Raw genomic sequence first — 23144 nt, forward strand, 5'->3', positions numbered from 1 at the left:
GTCTCAGTGCAATTCTAGTTGCTCTTACTTCTCCCAAATCCTGGCAAATGAAGTAGAGTAACTCCAAAACAACCAAAATTATTAAGCATTTTTTTTTTTAACTTCTAGCCCTGTCATTGGGGTTTAAGAAAATAAAACTCCCAGAAATCTGAAGTGTATGGATTTAGTACCCTGTGTACATCCCATCCCCTTTTCTCCAAAGAGAGGGGTGGGCAGGAGGTGGCTGATCCCTGAGGAGGACTTGCAGCACGTGTGTGGCACCCACCTGGCAAGGTGGAGCCTCTGCCAGGACCTGTTTCTCGGGTGTGTGCCCGAGGGCCCTGCGCTTGGCCTGACATTCTGCTGTCTCCATCTCAAAATTCTCAATAAGCTTGATCAACAGGCCCTGAATTTTCATTTGTCCTGGGCCCTGCAGATGATGCCACTGGTCCTAACAGATGCTCATGCCTCAGGCACTGTCTTTGGGGGACAACACGTGGGGGAACATGCATCTGATGGGCAGACCTCCTGGGCTTTATCCTCTTGGCATTGGTGCACTGATGAGCACCTCACACAGGTCTCAGGCTGGGAGTGCCCTTCTTCCTGGTGAAAACTCCCAAAGCCCAACACTCAGGGGGTGGGTTCCCTGGCAATTCCTCCCTTCCTGGCTTTTTGCAAAACAGAACTTAAGCCGGGCGTTCCCCGAAAGTACTCCCCATGGAAAGGAGAGTCCCTGGAGGCCCCTGGAGTGGAGAGCCTCACGTCTGCCAAGGACCAGAACACAACCTTGTGTCTGCTGTGGCCCATCCGCCTGCTGATGGTGCACTGCAGATTCCTGCCTCAGCACGGAGCCCTGACGGCCCAGCTCCCAGCATCTGTAGACATTTCCAACAGGAGCAGAACAGTGGCTTTGCCTCCTGTTTGCTCTAGGCAGGGTTTTTCCCTTATTTTCTTCTTCTTTTTTGTAAATGAAAACACTGGGAAGGGAGGAAAGGAGGGTAGTTTTCCAGGCCAGGAAGGTCCCAGGAACCCAAAAGGAGGTGTTTATGAGGGGCCTTTCCTCCCACACCTGGGGGTACATGGAGTGCCTGGGAACAGGCAGGGGGATGCAGGCAGCCAGACGCCCCACGCATCAACGTGGCCTCTTGTGCTTGAGGGCCCCTGTGCCCACTGTTCTGAGGCTGTGCCTACTAAACCCTCCCTCTGAGGCTGGTAGAGTCGAACAACAAGGAGATAAACAGCAGACATTCGGCTTGGCCTCCCCTTTGTGAACAGGGTACACGAGGCTCCAAGGCGCTCGTCTGGGGTAGCCCTTGATCATCCGTGTCACTTCAAAAGAACCCCTTTGACTCACTGCAGCCATCATAACCCAGCCACTAGCTAAAGACACCAACATGTTTTGGGACTCCACATAAAGAACTCATTGGACACACAAAGATGGTAACGGCTGGGCTAGATTCCTTAGGAGTTTGGCTAATTCCCATGGCCAGTTCTGCCCAAGGAGCTACCTAAAATCTCAAACACAGGTCTATCAGTAATCAAAGGACTTATTAATTAATACCTATGAAAAAGGCCTAATGCACTTCATTGGGGCATCTTTAAAAAGCAGATGCCTCTTTTTTGATCTTTTAGCATCTCCACCCCCCCCCCCGCCCCGCCCAAGAAGAGCAAGTGGGAAACTTTCTTCTTGGGGAAAATGAGGCCCAGAGAAATGAGGGGAAAATGCCTAAGGCCACACAGCAAGTCAGTGAAGGAACCAGAAATAAGAGTCAAGGGCACCTGGCCCATTACTGTAACCTCTAACTATGTTCCTTTCCCTACGGGGTCCACCAATTAGCGGGAACAGCTCTTACTCACTAATGGATGGTTAACTTTACGAGTGGAATGATTTTTTTTTTTTTTTTAAAAACGAGCAGCTAGGTAGGAAGTATAAGCCACATCTTTTCCATCCTATACAGCGGCTTTTCTTTCCTTTACAGGCTGTAAATGGTAACACATATTACTCCTTTCTCGCCTTAGAGCCCTGGCTTCCTCTGGTTTTCTACACAGAGATGCTTCAGTATCAGCAGTTTTCCATCCAGGACTAACAAGTAACAATCATGATTAAGAACAGACTTAATAATTTGGCCTTGCTTGGAAAACAAAGAAGAGAAACCTTCCAGAAGTGTTTTTATGGAGACCTTGCCTGTTGCCATGACTGGACCCATGGCTGGTCGTGGATGTGCATTTGTGGCTTCTGACCCAGATGTGTAGTTTCCAAGCAAACACAGGTCCTCCAGTTCCCCTTGCTGGGGCTCAGTGTGATGTGTAAAAGAGGAGACGGAAAATATTTATGCACAGAAAGCAGACAAGAGTGGCTAATAAATACAGCCTCTGTGCCCTGAGTGCTGCAGAGTACACTAAAAACACTTAACAAGCCGGACCAGGTTCCTGGATCCCATTAGCTGGTCTGCCTGATTCCCACATCCTGTGTACGCTGGAGGTCAGGGCTGGGAAGGACTCATGTCCTGTTCTTTCGGAGTGGGTGAAGGCGCAGTGGGGATGGGCCAAAGGGCCTTGACTCCCTGAGACTTCCTCTGTAGCCACTGTTTACTGGGCACCAGCACAGCACGTGGGGTGATGGGTGAGCTCTCAAAATGAGACGGAAATAAAGGCTCGAGAGGAAGCCGGCTCTAGTGGCTCTGACTCTTAAGCAGGACTTGGGGGTGGGGTGGGGGCTTGTCTTCCTCCTGTCCCTGAGGCTGAGTCACCGAGCCTCTTAATGACCTCTCTCTGAGTAACTTCCTGCTGCTTCTAGAGGGGCCATTATACTGAATCCCGGGGGCCATTTGGCCAGCCCCCGCCTCCCACAGATAAAGCAAGCCCAGGGGGGAGAAGTTAAGGGACCGGCAGAGGTTAAATGAGTAACTGATGTCAGGCCCACTCTTGTGGGCTCTTCCTAACACACCAGGAGGATCTGGTAATGAGTGAGAACAGAGTTGTTTCCAGCCGATGGTTAAGTAAGTCATCACTCCTCCAAAGGTTCTTGGCCTCCTGCTTTGCAAACACCAGCAAGGAGTTCTCTTGTATTATAAGAAGAATGAGAATCAGGCCAGGAATAACTTTGGAGATCAGGATGAAAAATACCAATAGAAAACCACTTCCTGATTTCATTTTTGCTCTGTTCACCCTCTAGAAGTTGTCACTGTCATCTCCAGGTGTATTTATACCTTCAGCAAATAAACATGAGCTGACACACACGGAGACGGATACAGCACAAAAGAAGTCACACAACCCCAACTGGATGGACTTGAATTAAAATAGGAGAACACCACAGAAAACCCCAAAGCCTGCACTCAGAAACTTTTCAGGAGTCCCCTGATGAGGCTCCCCTGTCATTCAGGAGCTAATTCTACGAACAACAGAAGCAGTGCTGTTTTTAATGGGTTAACACTCTATGCCGGAGGTTTTTATATCAGTTGCATGGGTATTCAATATATTGGGCTGGTTAGCAACTTTGTTTGGGTTTTTCCACACCATCTTACGGAAAAACCCAAATGAACTTTTTGGCCAAGCCAGTATTTTATGCTTAGAGAAGACCGAAACAAGGCCCTGGGGATTTAGGTCACATCCAATCCCCCTTCCTCTTTCGAACATTCAAGTCGTGGGGTTTACTCTGCACAAACCTATGCTAAGGGGACGGAGGAGGATATGCCTCACATGTGTCCCTGTGTCTAAGGCGCTTGCTGGGAGGATGTGATGTACATAAGGCAGACTGTATCCATGGCACAGGAACTAACTTCATGATGGGGTTTCAAACCTCCTAGAGTTTCTGTATCAGGCTTTTGTTCTAGGCAGGGACTTCCCTGGTGGTCCAGTGGTAAAGAATCTGCCTGCCAATGCAGGGGGCACGGGTTTGATCCTTGGTCTGGGAAGATTCCACATGCTGCAGAGCAACTAAGCCCGTGTGGCCAGAGCCTGTGTTTTACAACAGCAAAGACCTCTGCAATGAGAAGCCCATGCATTGCAACAAAGAGTAGCCCCTGCTTGCCGAAACTAGAGAAAGCCTGCGCAGCAATGAAGAGCCAGTGCAACCAAAATAAATAGTATTAAAAAACAAAAACAGAAAACAACTCCATGGAGGCACCGCACCAATTTATGAAATATGTCTTGCACTTTTGTCTCAGAATCAATATTCATGAGCATTACTGAGACTCCCTGGTTTTGGTTCATCATTTTTAGGGGTGAGAACTCTGACTTGGAAGTCGGGAGGCCTCAGTGCCAGTCCTGACTCTGTAAGTCCCTCTTTATCTTGGCTTCCTTTTCTGCCTTCCCTTACCAGAGGAGGGGCATGTGTGTGGGCCTTCTGCATCCAAAGCATGGAGTGAAGGTCAGCACTATAAATCCTTGAAATGCCACCCAGCTACTCTTTGGAATTTAAAAATAAAGTCACTTGTTTTAAACATTTCCTATTTATGGGAAACAGTTGACCCTGGGTATCCTCAGGAGCTTCATTCTAGGACCTTCCTTGGATACTAAAATCTGAGGATGCTCAAGTCCATTATATAAAATGGAGTGGTATTTGCATAAACCCCAGGCACATCCACTGTACACTGTAAATCACCCCCAAGTTATTTACAATAACCTAATATAAATATAACCAAAATCACTGCAGATGGTGATTGCAGCCATGAAATTAAAAGACGCTTACTCCTTGGAAGGAAAGTTATGACCAACCTAGATAGCATATTCAAAAGCAGACATTACTTTGCCAATAAAGGTCCATCTAGTCAAGGCTATGGTTTTTCCAGTGGTCATGTATGGATGTGAGAGTTGGACTATGAAGAAAGCTGAGCACCGAAGAATTGACGCTTTTGAACTGTGGTGTTGGAGAAGACTCTTGAGAGTCCCTTGGACTGCAAGGAGATCCAACCAGTCCATTCTAAAGGAGATCAGTCCTGGGTGTTCATTGGAAGGACTGATGCTAAAGCTGAAACTCCAATACTTTAGCCACCTCATGCGAAGAGTTGACTCATTGGAAAAGACCCTGATCCTGGGAGCGGTTGAGGGCAGGAGGAGAAGGGGACAACAGAGAATGAGATGGCTGGATGGCATCACCGACTCCATGCAGATGAGTTTGAGTGAACTCCAGGAGTTGGTGATGGACAGGGAGGCCTGGCGTGCTGTGATTCATGGGGTTGCAAAGAGTCAGACACAACTGAGCGACTGAACTGAACTGAATATAAATGCTATGTAGCTAGTTGCTGGCATGCAGCAAATCCAGGTTTTGCTTTTGGAACCTTCTGGAGTTTAAAAATTATTTCTGAATATTTTCAATCTGCAGTTGGCTGAATCCACAGATGTGGGACCTGCAGATAAGGGAGCTAACTATTTCACTGACTAAAAGCATGGTTTTCAAAGTTGCACTGTCTATAACTTGTTGGCTGTTTATCCTTGGCAATAAAATCTGTTTTTCTTTTATCATCTTTGAAATAAGACTACCAACATCAGTTTTGTTTTCATAGCGATTCTGTATCAACGAACTAAGACATACTAAGTGCTGCATACGGAGCTAGGTATGTAGTTAGCACTTAAATATCAGCCATTATGTTCTCTTTCTGCCATCACTCACAGGACAGTATTACTTTTCATGTAAAAAATATAGTTCTCATTACTTTGAACACATAGCCCAAAGTACAGGTTTGTGAAATTCTTTTTTAAAAGATGGCTAATATGGTGCCATGGGCATTTTAAAAAATGTTTTTTGTTCATTGAATTTTTCACCACACAAGGATAAGTCTAACCCAGGTTCTCCTGCATCTGCTTGAGTTGGTTTTTGATGTATTCTCTTCAGGTTCTTTGCTTCCAGTTCTTATCCAGTCAGTTCCTGGGTCTACCACAATTTTGACCAGAGTCAGTTTTGACCATTTTCCTGTTGATATTTTTTGGTGGTATCACACACCTTGTGGGATCTTAGCTCCTCAACCAGAGATTGAACACCTGTGCCCCTTGCAGTGAAACCATGGAGTCCTAACTACTGAACCACCAGGGAATTACGCCTGCTATGACTTCTAATCTCACAACATTCACCCTGAGAGGAAATCGCCTCCTATGATACAGCTCAGTAGTATTCACATGGAATGGGCCAGACTGGAATCCAAACCATGGCCTCCAAGACAGGCAAACTCTGTCCCCACGTTACTAGCTCACAGAGTGGTTGTGAGGGTGTCCTCAGGACCAGCATTGATAGAGGGCTCCCTGGCCTCCATCTTCTCCCGAGAGGGCCAGATACCCAGCCAAGAAAACGATAGCTAATTTTTCAGCACTGCCGCACCTAATGGAAACAAGATGTTCCTCTGGCTGACTCCTCAGTGTCAGACTACAGGAGCTCTCAACTGATTTGGTTAATTCAGAGACAGACGTCCGGAGCACCAGGCCCTGACCCTTTAACGGACGGCCTCTTTTTAACCCATCAAAAACCTTTTAGCTTCCTTTGGCTGCAGGGTCGTTACTAGGGGCAGAGAGAGAAAGAAGATCTGCAGATGCTTAAGAGGTCCACGGAGAAAACAGGCCACTTTATTTGTCCCCACTGGATGCAATTTCCTTTTATTTCTCTCCTTGAGGGGCATCTGTCTGTATCATTTTCTTGTGTGTATTTTGGCTTTTTCTCAGGGAGACCTGACCATAAAGCTTTGGCAAATGTAAAAACTTTCAAGAGAAGCTGAAAGCGTTTTTCCTTCCTTATCCTTGGCCTCTTGATGGAATTTCTTCCCTCCTCAACGTGCCTCTGGGAGGATGGATGTAGGTTAGTGTCCGAAGGGAGAAACTGGCCAGGAGTTTCTGGCCAGGTAACTCATTTTACCCGAGTCGAACTTTGCTTTTTTCCAGCAGTGAGCATGGGGGCTCAGTTTGGTGTGGCTTCACTTCTCTGCATGCCAGGCTTTTCTTTAAAAAAACAAAAACTTCAAGGCTTGGGACTTCCTTGGTGGTCCAAGGGAGCTAGCTCTTCCTTGGGAGACTCTGTGCTCCCAAGACAAGGGGCCTGGGTTCAATTCCTCCTTAAGGAACTAGATCCCACAGGCCACAATTAAGACCCAGAGCAGTCAAATAACTAAATAAATACTTTTTACAAAACCATTCAAGGCTAATCACATCTGCTATGACTTCTGTGAATGGGATGCTTCAAAGATGGAATTGGCCTGCAAAGTACTAAGTCCATCTTGGGTGGGGAATTTTAATGGGAACCACTTGCAATGGCAAAGATCTTTTCTTGGATGGCTGTTAAGGGTTTTTTTTTTTTTTTTTGAAACCTTTGGAGGACAGACTTTGGGTAACTCTTATTTTAAAAAGTTGTTTTGGGGGGATATAGTTGGCAGTTAAGAGTTGGCTCAGAGGTTAAAGTGTCTGCCTCCAATGTGGGAGACCCAGGTTCAACCCTTTGGTCGGGAAGATCCCCTGGAGAAGGAAATGGCAACCCACTCCAGTATTCTTGCCTGGAGAACCCCATGGACTGAGGAGCCTGGTGGGCTGCAGTCCACGGGGTCGCAAAGAGTCAGACACGACTAAATGACTTTACTTACTTACTTAAGAGTTCTTTTATGCTGGAAGCCCTGCCTAGAGGTGTTGCATCACAGTGAGATCTGATTTCCCTGATAGGGACTACCTGAATCCTTGGGAGATGCGGTAGAATATTGGATAGGATGATAACCAGCTTTACATAAATAAAAGTAAACACTCATAATTAAAAGCCTGGATAATCAAGCTTAAAAAAAAATGACAATACTCTAGTGTTATCTGTAAAACAAAATTTTAAAATGTTAATCAACCAGCAAAGGCTCTTTGGAAATAATCACTTAAGAGCAGTTGGCATGTACTTTAAACCAGCCAGTGTTTCAAGGGCTGGCCCATTCTTCTGGGGAGGGGAAGGCCTGGCAGACCCTGGTTTCTGTGGGGACCGCCCAGAGTGCAGGTGTGAGCTCCAGGCTCTCCTGGTTGGAAAGTGTCCTAGGGAGCACAGGGGCCGGGCAGGCTTGGGGCCAGGGCAGGCATGGGACGGCTGGCTCAGACTGCTGCTGAGAACACTCAGCGGTCCTGCCAGCTGCTCTGTGATGGTGGTGCAGCCAGGAGGGGTGGGGAGGCTGGGGTTGAGCCGCCATCTCTGCAGCTGGTGCCCTGGCTGACTTCGGTGATTTCCCTCTCTTTCTCTCTGGTCCGTCTTACTAAGCAGTTCTGTATCTGCTCCACAACTTAGCCTTCCCAAAAAGAAGAGACAAGGGGATGTTTTAAGGAGATGTGGTAAGGATTCCAATTCTAGAATTTCTCTCTTTCCAGAAGGGCCGCTTCTATTTCAAGCTCTGCCCTGGTTCCCATTTCCCTAGAGGAATCCTGAAATGGTCAGGTCGGTGTGGGAACTGTGAATTTGGGAGAGGAGCCGTGAGGGCAGGAGAGGAAACGGGCACTTCTCTGCAGCCTGCCCTAAACTACATTTTTTTCATGAGGGCTGTTTTCCGCCCCCTCTTTCCCCCCCCAGACGTCCCAGCCCTCAGCTGGGCTGGTTCTCCTTGATATTCATTCATCTGCCTCTGTCAAGCCAGTTCTCATCCTGTGTCATAAAATGTCTTTTTTTTTTACTCAAATGTCTTTTCTACTAGACTCTAGGCTTGTTGAAGGTATTTTCCCAGCACATAGCACAGTACTTCAGGGCATATTAGGTACTCAGCAATTGTTAAGTGAATAAGTGAATGAAGAACTCTATAAGGTAGGTTATTATGGCAACCAGAGTTCAGAGAGGTTAGGTCACTTTCTCCAAGTCACACAGATCATAAATGATGGGAGTTGGTATTTGAACCCCTATCTGCTCAAAATTCAGATAACCTCCATGCCATGAGGAACCACCAGCCCTTGAACCTGCACATCTTGTTAATACATTTCTAAACCATATGGAAAATGGCAATGGGGAAGTGGCAGGGGGCCCAGCCTGGGAGCTGCAACCCAGGAGCTATAACTCTTCCTTCTTCTGGTAGCTCTGTCTGAATTCAAGTCAGTTCCAAAGTGAGTAGGTCTCCAGGAGCTCAGAAGCTCAAGCTGGAATCCTCTTGAGTCCAGACCTGGAGTGACCCCTCACAACCCATTCTGGCTAGACAGGTGGAAGGCTCTTTGCTAGGCATGACCTGGAGCAGGCTGAACCCTCCAGTAAAGTCCCCCAGCCCCACCTCCAGGCTCGGCCAAGGAGCCCCCAGGTGTGGGAGTGAGAGCTTGACAGTGTTCAGGCTGTGCTAGGGTTTAGTATGAAACAGGTTCACACTTCAGGAAGATCTCCTGGGGATTCCCCTCTGAATCATGCTCATTAAGAAGGAAAAAACCTCACAGAGCTTCCTAAGTATTGTGGGGTTCAGCAGAAACTAGCTGAGAGCCATGACAAGGCAAAGGGTACTGGATCTGACAAGCAGGGTTTCTCAGCATGACATTTCCTGCTTCTAAGCAAGAAAAGGCATCCAGCTGAGTGAGTCAATGGCCTGCCATCCTCCAGAGATTCACTTTTGACATCTAGTGACTAGTAGTAATTGAGTCCTTTTTGCTCCAAGAGACAAAAAATAAAATCAAGAGACAGTCTAGAGCAGGAGTCCCCAATCTCTGGGATATAATGCCTGATGACCTGAGGTGGAGTTGATGGTATAATGATAGAAATAAAGTGCACAATAAATGTAACGCTCTTGAATCATCCCCATACCATCCCCCACCTCACCCCAGTGCGTGGAAAAACTGTCTTCCATGAAACTGTTCCCTGGTGCCAAAAAGGCTGGGGACCGCTGCTCTAGATGGACTGGTAGGGAAATGTTATGCTTTTTGTTTTTCCATCAACAAGTCTAAGCTGTTAAAAGCTCTCCTGACTCCCTCCCTTTCCTTACAGATGTCTGGTCTTTTCCTCCAACCCTTCCTTATAGAAGCTATGCTATTTATCCTTCTTTCTCTGAGACCACTATACACATATATACGGAGGTGGCTCACAACATGCTAGCAGATAGCAAAGATATTCCGCTCTGTCTGCCTCTTTTTCATTTAACCACTATTTTCTACCTTGGGTCAGGCACTGCGATACCAGTGGGCATGTGGCAAAGAAAACACTGACAACAGTCTCCGCACATTTCTGTGAGGTAGGAAGATAAATCAGAGAACTATACGGAGGACATTAGAGGGCAGCAGGTTTGAGGACGAGCATCAGGGGTAGGGCAGGGGTTGTCACTGTTTATAAAGCAGTCAGGGAAGGCACTGCTGAAGTGACAGCTGAGTGGGTAACGGAAGGAAACTGGGGCAAAGCTCTACCCCCTTATCAGGGAACACTATGAGTATGAAGACCCAAGGCACCATTTGTGTATATGCGTTTGCTGTGTTAGAGCAGAAAATGCTGAAGTAAACAGGAAATGATGGAAACTTATTCAGCCATGAGAAGGAATGAAGTTCTGATTCATGCTACGACAGGGATGAACCTTGAACAGATTATTCTAAGTGAAAGAAGCCACATATTCTGGTTCCATTTATACAACATGTCTGGCACAGGCAAGGCCAGAGAGACAGGAAAGTAGGTTTCTGGGTGACTAGGGCTCGGGGGGTTGTGTAGAAAAGGGGGTAACCAGGAGCTCCTTAGGCCTTTCCACTGCTCAGACTGGTAAATCCTATTCTCCATGAACCATAAAACAGAAGATGCTCTTTGGTTAAAACTCAGTGAAATTAATTACTTAAAAGGAGTCAGCAGTCCAGGATAAGGCCCCCTAATCCCAGGACTGTCCCTTTTCCACAGGTAGCTTCCGACTCCCCCTGCTCTGATGGTCCTTCTATAGGGCTTTCCTTTCGCTGGGGTGGGCTCTGCAGTTGACAAGTGACCTCCCCCAGCCTGACTGCTTTGTGCTGTCGTAACTGAGGTATCTCTAGGGGTGTTTTCTGACACTACCATGTAAGAAATCTGGCCAGGGACCTGTTTCTCAACCCCCACAGCTCCAAGCATCAGGTCCATGACGTGGTTAAAGATATACACCTGTGCACGGCCACACAGAGGCCATTCCTTCAGCTGTAGCTCCTGATCCTTGCTACAGGCAGGGCTAGCAGCTGGCTTATGGTCCGGGGAGGCCTGGGGAGATGGGCACCCAGAACCCCTCTGATTCTTCGACCTCTTGATAAAAGGTCAGAACAGAAACACTCATAATGAGGAAGCTGGGTCCACTCGGGGTGGGGGTAACCCACAGGCCAAATTTGGTGATGCTAGTGGGTAAAGAACCTGCCTGCCAATGCAGGTAGATGTTAAGAGACACATGTTTGATCCCTGGGTCAGGAGAATCCCCTGAAGGAGGGGAAGTCAACCCACTTCAGTATTCTTGCCTGGAGAATCCCATGGACAGAGGAGCCTGGTAGGCTAAAGTCCATGGAGTCACAGAGTCGGACATGACTGAAGCATCTTGGCATGCATGCACACTTTCTAGAATGATTCTCAAGATTGGTGAGGAATCTTTCAAAAACCCATGTAGCATCAGAAACATCTGCTGCAAATGCTGGAAAGACCTGGGCGCTGGGATTGTCTTTGGGTTCACTGGCCAGGGCTCTGTGGGGTTGCCCCAGGTCTTAGCACAGTTGGTCAGGAATTATGTTATCGGTAGGTGATGACACCATTGCACAACCAGAGTTGCAGGATCCAACAGCGATGTACTAGCCAGGACTTTATGATAATCCATCTCAGAGGAGTCTGGCGGGCTACAAGTCCATGGGGTCACAATGAGTCAGACATGACTGAGCAACACACATACACACATACCATCCCTCCCACCCCTCCACCATTGCCTGGAGAACTTGACAGGCATCTCCTAAAGTTAAAGGCTGTAGCTGAGATTGCCACTTGACCCCTGCTCACATCTAAGCAATGAGGAGTGGGCTGCTAGCTGCCATCAGAGGAGGTATGGAGAGATGGAGGTTGCCCAGCTGGGAGAGGGGATGAGATTTAATGTTACATCAAGCTGGGGGCTTTGGCTGTTATCAAGGATTGGGCACTCTCATTTCTTTTGTTTTCAGTTTAAACTTTTTATTTTGTATTGGGGTACAGCCAATTAACAAACAATGCTGTGATAGTTTCAGGTGAACATACTGTTCACCTGGTGGTCCAGTGGTTAACATTGTTTACCTGAAATTATCAGGGACTCACCCATACATACACCTGTATACATTCCCCCTCAACCTCCCCTCCTATCCAGGCTGCTACATAACACTAAGCAGAGTTCCATAGGCTAGACAGTAGGTCCTCATTCGTTATTCATTTTAGGTATAGCAACATGTACATGTCCATCCCAAACTCCCTATCTCATTTCTTAACGAAATTAACTTTGCTATTTAAAGTAACTCTGTCATGTTTGGGAACACATGTAAGAATTAAAGATTTTAAAATTTAATTAAAAAAAAATAAAAAAATAAATAAAAAAAATAAATAAATAAAGTAACTCTGTATTACCTGGGAGGTCAGAAAAGTCATGCACTGCTTGCCTTTCCATCTAGGGAAGAATATTTTTTAAAAGAACAGTGGGAGATAGAAGAAATGTGTCTTTTGAGTCCCAAGTCATCGATGTTCTTGTTAGCCTGGCCAAGTCTTTGGTTCTTAAGCGAGAGAAACCCAGCCAGGTCCTAAGTCACTACTGGTTCAGGGCTCCCTTTGGAGTGGGTGGGACTACTGGAGATGCCTCTACCAAAGACAGAGATCCAACAACAGCCTTTGGTTTTCATTATCGTCTTCAGATTACACCAAGGTCTATGGGGCACCTTGGGTAGCAGGAGTCTACTTCTGCCAGTTATCTAGAAGTTCAGCAATCTCAAGAGGGCTACTGGCCTGTCTGGCTGGGTGTTTATTTGGATGTTATAAACACAGATAGTTCAATTGGTAAAGAATCTGCCTGCAATGCAGGAGACCCCAGTTTGATTCCTGGGTCAGGAAGATCCACTGGAGAAGGGATAGGCTACCCACTCCAGTATTCTTGGGCTTCCCTTGTGACTCAGTTGGTAAAGAATCTGCCTGCAATGCGGGAGACCTGGGTTCAATCTCCTGGGGGTTGGGAAGATCGCCTGGAGAAGGGAAAGGCTACCCAGTCCAGTATTCTGGCCTGGAGAATTCCATGGACTGTATAGTCCATCGGGTCGGAAAGAGTTGGACATGACTGACAACCTTCACTATAAATACAGAGTGTAGAGTCTGACCCCTACTCCCCACCCTCCCCACTATCAACGTGGCTGTGTATATAGTGATCCTAGTGCTTGACACGTGCTGCTGCTTAATAAGAAGATGATGCTCGGCCACGGGTGGTGAATGAGCTCCGGGAGACCTCACACCCCACATGAGGGACAGATGCTCCGCTGGGGCGGGCGCAGGGTGGGAAACTACTTCTGGTCATCTGCTTGGATCTAGCTGGGGTTTCAGTGGATCTGGACAACAGTCAGAGACAGACAGGGATTTACCCACTTAGAAACTGGCGTTCTCTCTCTCTCTACCACTACACTCTTCCTTTCACGAAGGACGGACTCCCTTCTGGCTTTACAGCAAGCTTGCCCCTAGCTTCATTCCTCTCCCTCATTTCTTGTTTCCTGCTTCTCTTGACCTCAAGATTCCCCATCATCTGCAGCAGCTGCCTTGTTGATAGGCAACTGAGGCCCAGGGATGCAACTGAGCTTGGAGACCTAGATCTAGAAATGAGGGGCCTTGACCACCAGATTGGACATCTTGCCATCAGAAAATAACAGTAGGAGGTGGGAGCAGGAACAGAATACCCAAAGGGTAATGCCAGACCTGGAGAGTTACCCTGGTAATCAGATAGCACTTGGGTGAGTTCTTCACCCAAGAGGTACCTCTAAGCAGGTCAACCCACGAGAGATTTGGATCTGCTTCTCCTAACATAAGAATTGCATTGGGACCTCCCTGAATTGCACTGGTCCAGTGGTGAAGAATCTACCTGCCAGTACAGGGGACATGGGAAGTTCCCACACTTAGCTGCAAGGCAGCTAAGCCTGTGAACCAGAACTACTGAGCCTGTGCTCCACAGCAAGAGAAGCCACCTCAATGAGAGCCTGTGCACTGTGACTAGAATAGCCCCTGATTGCCACAACTAGAGAAAGCCTGCGTGCAGCCAAAGACCCAGCGCAGCCAAAAACAAAAACAAAACATTTTTAAGAGGAGAACTGCATTCCTGTCCTCCTGTATCTTTCCAGAGAAATGACTCACCTTATAGCTCTTGAAGATCACCCACCTGGATGGGTGCATGCTTTTATTTTCTGCTCATAGACATCATGTTCAAAAGGGACAGTCTGACATTAGCACGAGTATTATGGAGACAGTTCCAACAAGAATACAAGTTGGTGAGGGGGAGGGTTTAACTCAGGACAAGGCTTTGAAATGGCCTCCAGAGGAACCTGTGGGAACCAAGGGACCCTGGGTTCTCAGATCCAGTGACCAAGAAAAAAATCAATCATCTTAACAAAGAGACGCTGTTTGCTTTTCATGGTGATCCTGCCTCTTGTGTTCAGCATAAAAGAGACTGTAACAATATTTGCTATGTCAAAGGCAACAGCACTTTTATCGTGGGGAATAGGCAACTCTTTGAGATGTAAACATATTCACGTTGAAGGTAATTGGACTATTGCTCATGTTTTAGAGCCTCCATTTCACAGACATAAAAACAGAGGCACAGAGAAGTTAAATAAGCTGTTTATCACAACTTTGAATCCCTTGAAGTGAGTTAATAGTCCTCAAATTACTTCTTGGTTGAGATTTTGAGATTTATTTGGGGCCTTTAAGTGGATATGGAGGCCACTGGCTTATAAAACCTCTTTTTAAATGTTATAAGAAGGAATTTGACTTTAACTTAGATGACACTATCTTAACAACAAAGCTGAACAACAGAACGTTTCTGTTACCTGTGTGTAGAGCAGCCATCCTCAAACTCTATAGCCTGTCTCCAAATTTTTCTGAGGACTCGTGAAAACCCACACTGCCACGCCCCAGCCTCTGAATTTCAGAGTCAGATGGGTACCTGGAATACGTGGTTCTCACGTGTTCCCAGGTCACGTAGCAGTGATCTGCTGGTTCAAGGGCCACACTTGAGGAACCACTGCGGTAAAAGCGACTGCACCGATCAGCATCTCCTTCAGGACTGCAGGATTTATCACCTCTGCACAATCTCAGCTGTGCAGAGCCAATCTTGCCCAAGGTCGCGACCCCACCCTGGCGGGTCACCTGTATCTAGTGATTGGTTGATGCTGAGCTAAGGTGATGGGTCTGCTGGTTGCAGTTTCTCAGCTTTGCCTGAGGCTGCATCACAGCTCCAGTTCTCCCTCTGCCGGGTCCTGTCTGCTTCCCTTTGTTCTTTGGTGTTAACTGCAGACCATTTCCCAGTACTTCTCCTATGAGAGAATCCACCTCCGACTCTGCTTCTCAGGGGATGTGCAACACTTGGAGCAGAGGCACTTAGACATCACCTCTTCGGCGAGACCACTCCTGACCATTCCATACCCTCCCCCTCTTCCTTACTGGTTGGTTGTCTTTGTCCAGTTCACTACTGTGACACTCTACGTTAAGAGACCTAATGCTTTGACCATCTTCTTCTCTAGACTCTAAGCTCTGTGAGGGCAGGGACCCATCTTTTTTGTTCACTGTATCATCTTCAGGGACTGGCTCAGGACGGGCAATTGGTATTTCTGGGACCATTTTACTGAAGGATTTCATATTCAACACCTTCCACTGGAGTTCTGAAGCTCCAGCTCAGCACATTCAGGGGACTGAAATTCTTGGATGAGAGGAGAGACTGGGATTCCTGTTCCAAAGGGAGAGAATTCAGCTATGCTATTTCACATGCTTTGAGAAGAGGATGTCTTCTCAGGTGGTGCAGTGGTAAACAATCTGCCTGCCTAATACAGGAGATATAGGAGACTTGGGTTCGATCCCTGGGTTGGGAAGATACCCTGGCGGAGAAAACGGCAACCCATTCCAGTATTCTTGCCTGGAAAATTCCATGAACAGAGGAGCCTGGGGGGCTATAGTCCATGGGGTCACAAAGAGTCAGATACGACCATGCACATAAATGTATGCACCACTGATGGTTTGAGAAGAGCATCTCAGTCTTCCTAGAATACAACTGCTTTTTTCCTTTCCTGGGGGGTTATTCTAAGATGGCAGATGTTGGTGACTCTCTGCCCCCACTTCTTCCCTGCACCCCAGCATCCCTCCAGCAGGCCCACTCCTCAGCTTTGAGGCTGGCTCCCCTTGGTGACCTGTGGCCAGGACCTGTCACCCACAGGCACTGAACGCTTCCTGGTCCACTCAGTGCTGAGTGAGATCTGAAGGAGGCAACAAAGGAGCCCTTTGATCAGACACTGAAAAAGCAAAGGCTGCAAAATGCTTGGAATGCTGAACATACTCCGTGGAGCTCTTCCTCCCTGGGGAGCCCAGGGTGCAGTCTCCCAGGGGAGTACAGATAACGGGATGAGGGAGGCACCCGCCCAGGGCCTGCCAAGGCAGAGAGCTCAGCAGCCCAAGGATGAGTCAAGTGTATCCAAACAGAAGCTGAAAATAAGTCGGCAAAGCACTTAAAGGCATGCTTATCACGTTGAATAATTCAGCAGGCTGGCTGACTGAGCTGGGAGCTGGTTCACAGTTAATGGAATATTTCCTGTAAATATTATTTTCTCTTCCTGTCTCATTGTTTCATCCAGTTCAAAAATCTTTACTAATCTGGGGCGGTGACAAGCAATGCATCAGTTCTCTGAGCTAATGCTCCCGATTCTGAAATGCTCGGAGGAACCATAGGAAGCTGCATTGGCTGCTCTGGGGGGAAGGGGCAGACCATTTACTCTGGTTCCTTCTCCTAATGTCTCAGAGGGGAGCCCTCAGCGCTCCTAATTGTGCATCTAAGTGAACATAAGAGCGCCCCTAATTGCACATCAAATAAATAAGTAACTGTTGTCTGTTGAATACGTAACAAGGACCAGCACTGTCATCCTCCCCCGACGGAGAGATTTCATTAAATATGGGCTGGTGAGTGGGCTGCAGCTATCAGTGATGATTTACAGATATTGAATATTGCTTCCAAGGTTTCTTTGGAGTCACGTGTTTCACACTGTTCTTTTTTTTAATGCATATAGTGTCTGATAAAGCCTGATGGACGGATCTTTATTCTGACTCTTCCTGGCGCCCCATTCAGAAAGCGTTTTCTGTTGTAAATGATAATGTCTTCTGATGATTCAATGGTTAGGCTCTCCACAGGATTGGGGAGTGCAGACTACAGCCAGAGGACAGAGCACACAGCTCAGCTTGGTGCTGGTGGGAACTGAGTCTCGGGCGTGGGAGAAGTGAATCACCTGAAGCCTTTGGTCCCCGTGCTCCCAAGAAGAGGCAGATTGTCCCAGAGATCAGAGCTTTCGGAATTTTTCAGGCTCTGATCTAAGGAGTGCAAGGTCCTCCTCTAAAAGAGGGAGCCCTTTGTGATTGACTTTACCCAGCTTTATTTATCTCTGCCCCATGTGATCCTGGTTCCACGGGAGCTAATAAACAATGTCTTTTCAGTATAGATCATTCAATTTTCATTCAAATGTTCTCAGCGAAGTAGAAACACTCATGCTTGTACCAACACAGCTGTCTGAGACTGACATGCCAGCTGATTTGTGGCGTGTCCCCACTGACGGTCACTTTATGTAGTGGCATTTACTCTTGTTTGATGCCTGTGTGTCTTTCCTTGGCCATAAATATAACCCAAGATGAAGTTTGATATTTTCCTTCGAGTGTCCAAGCGCACTCGAACTGACAAGTTCAACTGATAATGTTTCATGATTCCCTGAAGCCAACCGGACAGTTGTTGTTTAGTTGCTAAGTCATGTCCAACCCTGAGACCCCATGCACTGTAGCCCTCCAGGCTTCTCTGTCCATGGGATTGCCCAGGCAAGAATACTGCAGCGGGTTGCCATGCCCTCCTCCAGGGGATCTGCCCAATCCAGGGATCAAACCTGTGTCTCCTGCATTGGCAGGTGGATTCTTCATCACTGAGCCACCAGGGAAGCTCAACAGGACGGGTACCTGGTGGAATAAAGGATCTCTCACCTGTGAAGAGCTCCATTTCTACACACGCAGACATGTGCTCAAAGGGAATGTGGTACCCCAGAGAAAGTAGGGGAAAATCATCTATGTAACTGCAAGGTTTTTTCTGTTTTTCACCAAGGTAACCCTCTCTGTACTTCTGTGACCACTGCTGAACCCAGACAGTTAGACATGAAAACACTGCCACTCCTGTTCTCCGAAACCTCACTCACGACAGTGCCTAAAATGATCTCCCCATAATCATGGTAAAGAAGAGAGGCATGTTTGGCAGTGTGTGAACAAGTGTGCAGGAGTGGGGAGGCAGGCTGAGTGAGAGGGAAAACATCAGTGGGTGAAGGAGAGAAACCGCAGGATTCGGTGAGAGTTGATGGTGAGGGGAGATTTAATGACTTTTAAACAATTCTACAACCTATCCTCAGACACTGTTTGGGATTCCATCTGTTCATTTTAAAAGAACTCATCTTGGGACTTCCCTGGTGGTCCAGTGGCTAAGACTCTGAGCTCCCAGTTTAGGGGGCCTGGATTTGATCCCTGGTTGGGGAACTAGATCCCTTCCACATGCCACAAATAAGACCCCATGAAGCCAAAAAAAAGAAAGTCATCTATGTAAGCAAGCACCACTATTCTAGTATAGATGGGAGCTTGGGTATTTTGTTTTTAGTCCTATGTGTGGGCTTTTTCGGCATCTGGGGGGCTATTCTTGTGCCACACATCATTCTGAAATAGCTCTGAGCTTCTGAACACACTCAAGACCCACAATACCCTCTTGGGATGCCCACACATGCCTTGCTGTTCCTGACAGGTGTGCCCTGAGGGCAAAGAAGCTATTTTTTTTCCTCTAACATCAGCAGCTTGCATTTTGGGCTGTGCTTCTGCAAGGCCAGGTGCCCATCTGTTTAGAAGATCCAGGTAATAGATAGGGGCGAGTGATTGGACGGGGCCTAGAATGCTCTTCCTGCTCCAACTACGAGGGATCCCATGCTTTACTCCATCTCCTCCAAAGCCCCCAGGACTTAAGAGTGAGGATTAAGCAATTTAGGGAAGACTGCAACCAGAGTGGGAAACTAGTACCCACAACCCCCAGAGAAGCTGGAACAGCTGTGGTGCTGCCCGCTTTGGGACAGTCATTAGCTACTCGCTTCTTCTCAGGGCCCCTATGGAGGCACCTGAGTGCATTCTCACAGGAGACTACTGAGGGCCTGTTTCTGGCTGTGCGCATGATCTGCTGATGCTACTGCAGCCGAGGACGCCGAGAGATGCCTCCAGCTCCTCTGAAGGCAAAGGTGCGGCTCACCCTGGTCCTGCCCCTACTTGAAAGCTGGCTCCCATTGTCTCGGTGCCATAGAGCCTAGCTGCTGTAACTGGGTCAGAGTGTCAGGGAGACTCCTGCCTGGGCACTGTTGCTACAAAAGGGCCTTCAGGTGCCCAGAACTGGGTGCCACTCCCCGTTTCCTGAGCACTGCGGGGGTCCTGGGTGGCAAGCTCTGCCTGGCCCCCTTTGCCAGGGTGTGATTGCTGCCTGGAGGGCCATCCCTCATTCAGAGCCGGCCCAAACTTGAGCCCTGTGCCCAGCTCCCCAGGTGCAGAGGCCCTGCCGGGCACACCTGCCATGCCTGGCTGATCCTCCTTGAGTCTGAGTTCAGGAAGGACCCACCACTGGCCACAGGGGTGATCCTCAACTCTGGCCCCCATGTCAGGATTGACTGTGAGGCTTTCTAGACATACAGCAGCGGGGACAGAGATGAGGGGGGCAGGATCAGGGGGACTGGGGCCTCTCTCCATTCTGACAGTTTCATGTGAGTTTCCAATCTTTTGCTGAAGACAGATTTGGGGCACTCATATAAATGTGAACTGGTGGTCACTACCACGTGCCTGCGTCTCCTTAGATCCACAGGTCTGGAGCCTGGGAGTGTGATCTGTGCATTCAGAGACTCTCAGGTGCCTTACAGGGAAGAGAAGTGGCCTTTTATGATGGTGATGGTGCTGGGTGTGAGCAAAAGGGACAGGCGCCTTGCCTTGTGTTCCCTGAAGCTGGGACCTCTTCATTACAGCTCAGGCTAAGTCTTTAGGGCCCACAGCATGTCTCAGCAGAGGTGGATACCCCTTGGGCTAATGAAATTTCTGCTCTTTTCCTCATTGGCTTTTCAAAGTTCTTAATTTTGTATTCCAATTGCACATTTATTTCCTAAGAGGGCTCCCCAAGTTATAGCAGAATCAGGGTGTCCTGGTCCCCAGTCTGCCCTTCAGCCTCACAGGGAATGTCATGATGGGGAACTGAAATTCACTTACAGCTACTGTAACTTTTTCAGTGTGCTGAGTACCTCTCCCGCTCCTTGCTCTGTTCAGTTATGATTTGGAAATTGATACGGTCGAGCTCCAACTGAAAACTCACTGCCTATCTGCCAAGGCTCCCCGAACGCCCCATCAGCCTAAGACAAGGCGTGTCCTAAACTGCTCTTCTCTCCCCTTCTCTAACATCCCAGGATCTGGTCGATCAAGAAGCCTGGGAGTTGTTCCAGGTTCTCCTCCTCCTCTGACTGCCATCCTCTCAACCCCTGCCATTGATTAGTCACAACACCTTCTAAACATCTCTCTTTCAATTCCCCTTCTCCACCCCCAGCACTGACAGCCACCCCCAAGCCCCCACCAGTTCAGACCTACACTAGTGTAATGACGTCCCACTCTGCAACTATTATCCTGTATCACTCCACTTATCCTCCACCAGCTGTCAGAATGATGCTCCTCTGGCTATGGAAGTCTGAAACGGCCACTCATCTGCTTCAGAGGCTCCTGATGCCTCCAAGAGGATATCTTCCCAGCAAAATCCTCAGGATTCTGGATGCTGGAGCCCCATCAGCCTCCTCTCCTGCTACGTTCCAGCCCCAGTGGTGTCACGTGCTTCTCCATCACGCCATGCTCCTCTCCTTCAAGGTGCTTTCATGCACACCTGTGTGTCTCCTCACCCCACTGGTCCATCTTCAATACCTCTGACACCATCGTAAGATACAGCTCCTTCTCCGTGCTGCTGCTACATCGCATCAGTCGTGTCCGACTCTGTGCGACCCTGTAGACGGAAGCCCACCAGGCTCCTCTGTCCCTGGGATTCTCCAGGCAAGAATACTGGAGTGGGCTGCCATTTCCTTCTCCATGCCCAGCCAATTCATCATCATCCCTCATGCAGACCTGTCTTATCTGTAAGATGCAATTATTACACCTCTCTTTCTAATAACCTGGCAGGACCTGAGGACCTGATGTGTGTCTTATCTCAGAACCCTGCAGTCTGCTTGGTGCATAGAGGGTATGCAATACACATTTCTGAAGGAATGCAGAAATGAATGAATAGTGACTCTGATGGCCTGGTTGCCCCTCAGTTAGTGATAGACTTGAGAATCCCAAATGCTTCCTTAGAGGACACAGAAGCAGGTAACATTTTCAGTAACAACTCAGTTTGAATACAGTGAATATACTGAATACATGTATTCACCTGTTAACATTTTTAATCCACTGACCTGCATAAATTCAACTAATGAGAGTAAATTCTCTTATTCAAAGGGTGATTATTCACACATTTTGCTTTCCACTTTTCATTATTTTGAAGTCTCTTTTGGAGTCTTACAGGAATAGTTACAATTTATTGAACCCCTGTGCTGCATTTTGTATGTTTCACAAATATCAAGGCTACCTCACTACATCTAAAACCTTCATAAGCACCTCAATTAGAGAAACAACGCAAGCTTAAACAGTAATAAATCGAACTGAACACATACCAATACTAGTTAGCACATTTTTCAAAAACATTCAGAGGGAGAGAAGAGTTTAACCATGGGATTTTAATGAATTCCACTGTAGACCCCAATTGTCCAAGCTGGCCTTGGTCTCTACCAGTGGGGCAGTTGAGAGATGCATACGTTGTTACTAGGACTGGGTTAAAGGATCTAGGAGTATCTGTGGCTCTTGCAAGCAGAAAAAATAGCCAAGCAGGTTGGAGAGAGGGGACAGTCACTGTACAAACGAACTTATTTACAAAAGAGAGGCAGACTCATAGACTTAAGAGAACGAACTTAAGGTTGCCACTGGGGAAAGAGTGTGGGGAAGGGACAGTTACAGAGTCTGGGATAGACATGTGTACACTGCTGTATTTAAAATGGATAACCAACAAGGTGCTACTGTATAGCACATTGAACTCTGCTCAATGTTATGTGGCAGCCTGGATGGGAGGGGAGTCTGGGGGAGAATGGATACAAGCACATGTATGGCTGAGTCACTCTGCCATTCACCTGAAACTTTCACAATGTTGTTAAACAGCTAGACTCCAATATAAACTAAAAAGTTTTAAAAAATAAAAAGAAGAAAGGAGTAAAGAGAAAACTCAAGAAAAAAAGCACAGAAATTTATAAAGGTTATAGAGAAAGAGGTAGAAAAGAAACAGAAAGTTAAGTGTTTGAAGAAGTACAGACCCACTGACTGAGAAAGACAAAGAAGGAAAAATAAGAATGCAGAGTCCAAATCATGTATTGCAGCAGGAAACTGGAGGGGTTTTGAAAACAGTCACAAAACAATCATCCCTGGAACAGCCAGGTTCCTCCTGAATTGTCCCCAAGGAAGAATTCCTCCATCACAGGCTCAGGATCTTTTCATAGAACTTAACTGACTTACTGATCAATTGAGTGAAAATCATCCTCAACACAGAGCCATTTTTTCTCTGTCAGTTTAATGAGAAGCTGGCTAAGGGCAGATAGATGTCCACTGGATAGACTACAATAAGCTCGGATGTGTAGCGTGGATTTCAATCCCACTTGTGGATAAAGCAGCTTGGAAAGCATTTTACAGTGACATAATGAAATCATACGGCTTTCTCCCTCCAAAAGCAAGTGTGGTTTTGATAGACTTTTAATCTGTATTTCAGGGTCTGATTCTCATACCATCTCCCCGTTTTTTCCTCTGCCTGGAGGAGGTCAATGACAGCTCTCGCCTCAGAGACATTTTTTCCATTATAATTTTTCAATTTGTTCTGGTCTGAAAAATGTGTAGAAATGAAAACAGAAAATCCAAGTCCTGTGTCCCCTTCAAACATTCT

At 47.3% G+C, this 23144-nt stretch overlaps 1 protein-coding gene across 3 annotated transcripts in view; it reads right to left on the reverse strand.

The window, feature by feature from the left end:
- Positions 1 to 23144, reverse strand: part of FRMD4A (FERM domain containing 4A) — a 367797-nt gene that overhangs the window by 73657 nt on the left and 270996 nt on the right. The gene's annotated exons all lie outside the window — the stretch shown is intronic.

Source organism: Capricornis sumatraensis, chromosome 15 (assembly GCF_032405125.1).
Source record: "Capricornis sumatraensis isolate serow.1 chromosome 15, serow.2, whole genome shotgun sequence".
Lineage (NCBI taxonomy): Eukaryota > Metazoa > Chordata > Mammalia > Artiodactyla > Bovidae > Capricornis > Capricornis sumatraensis.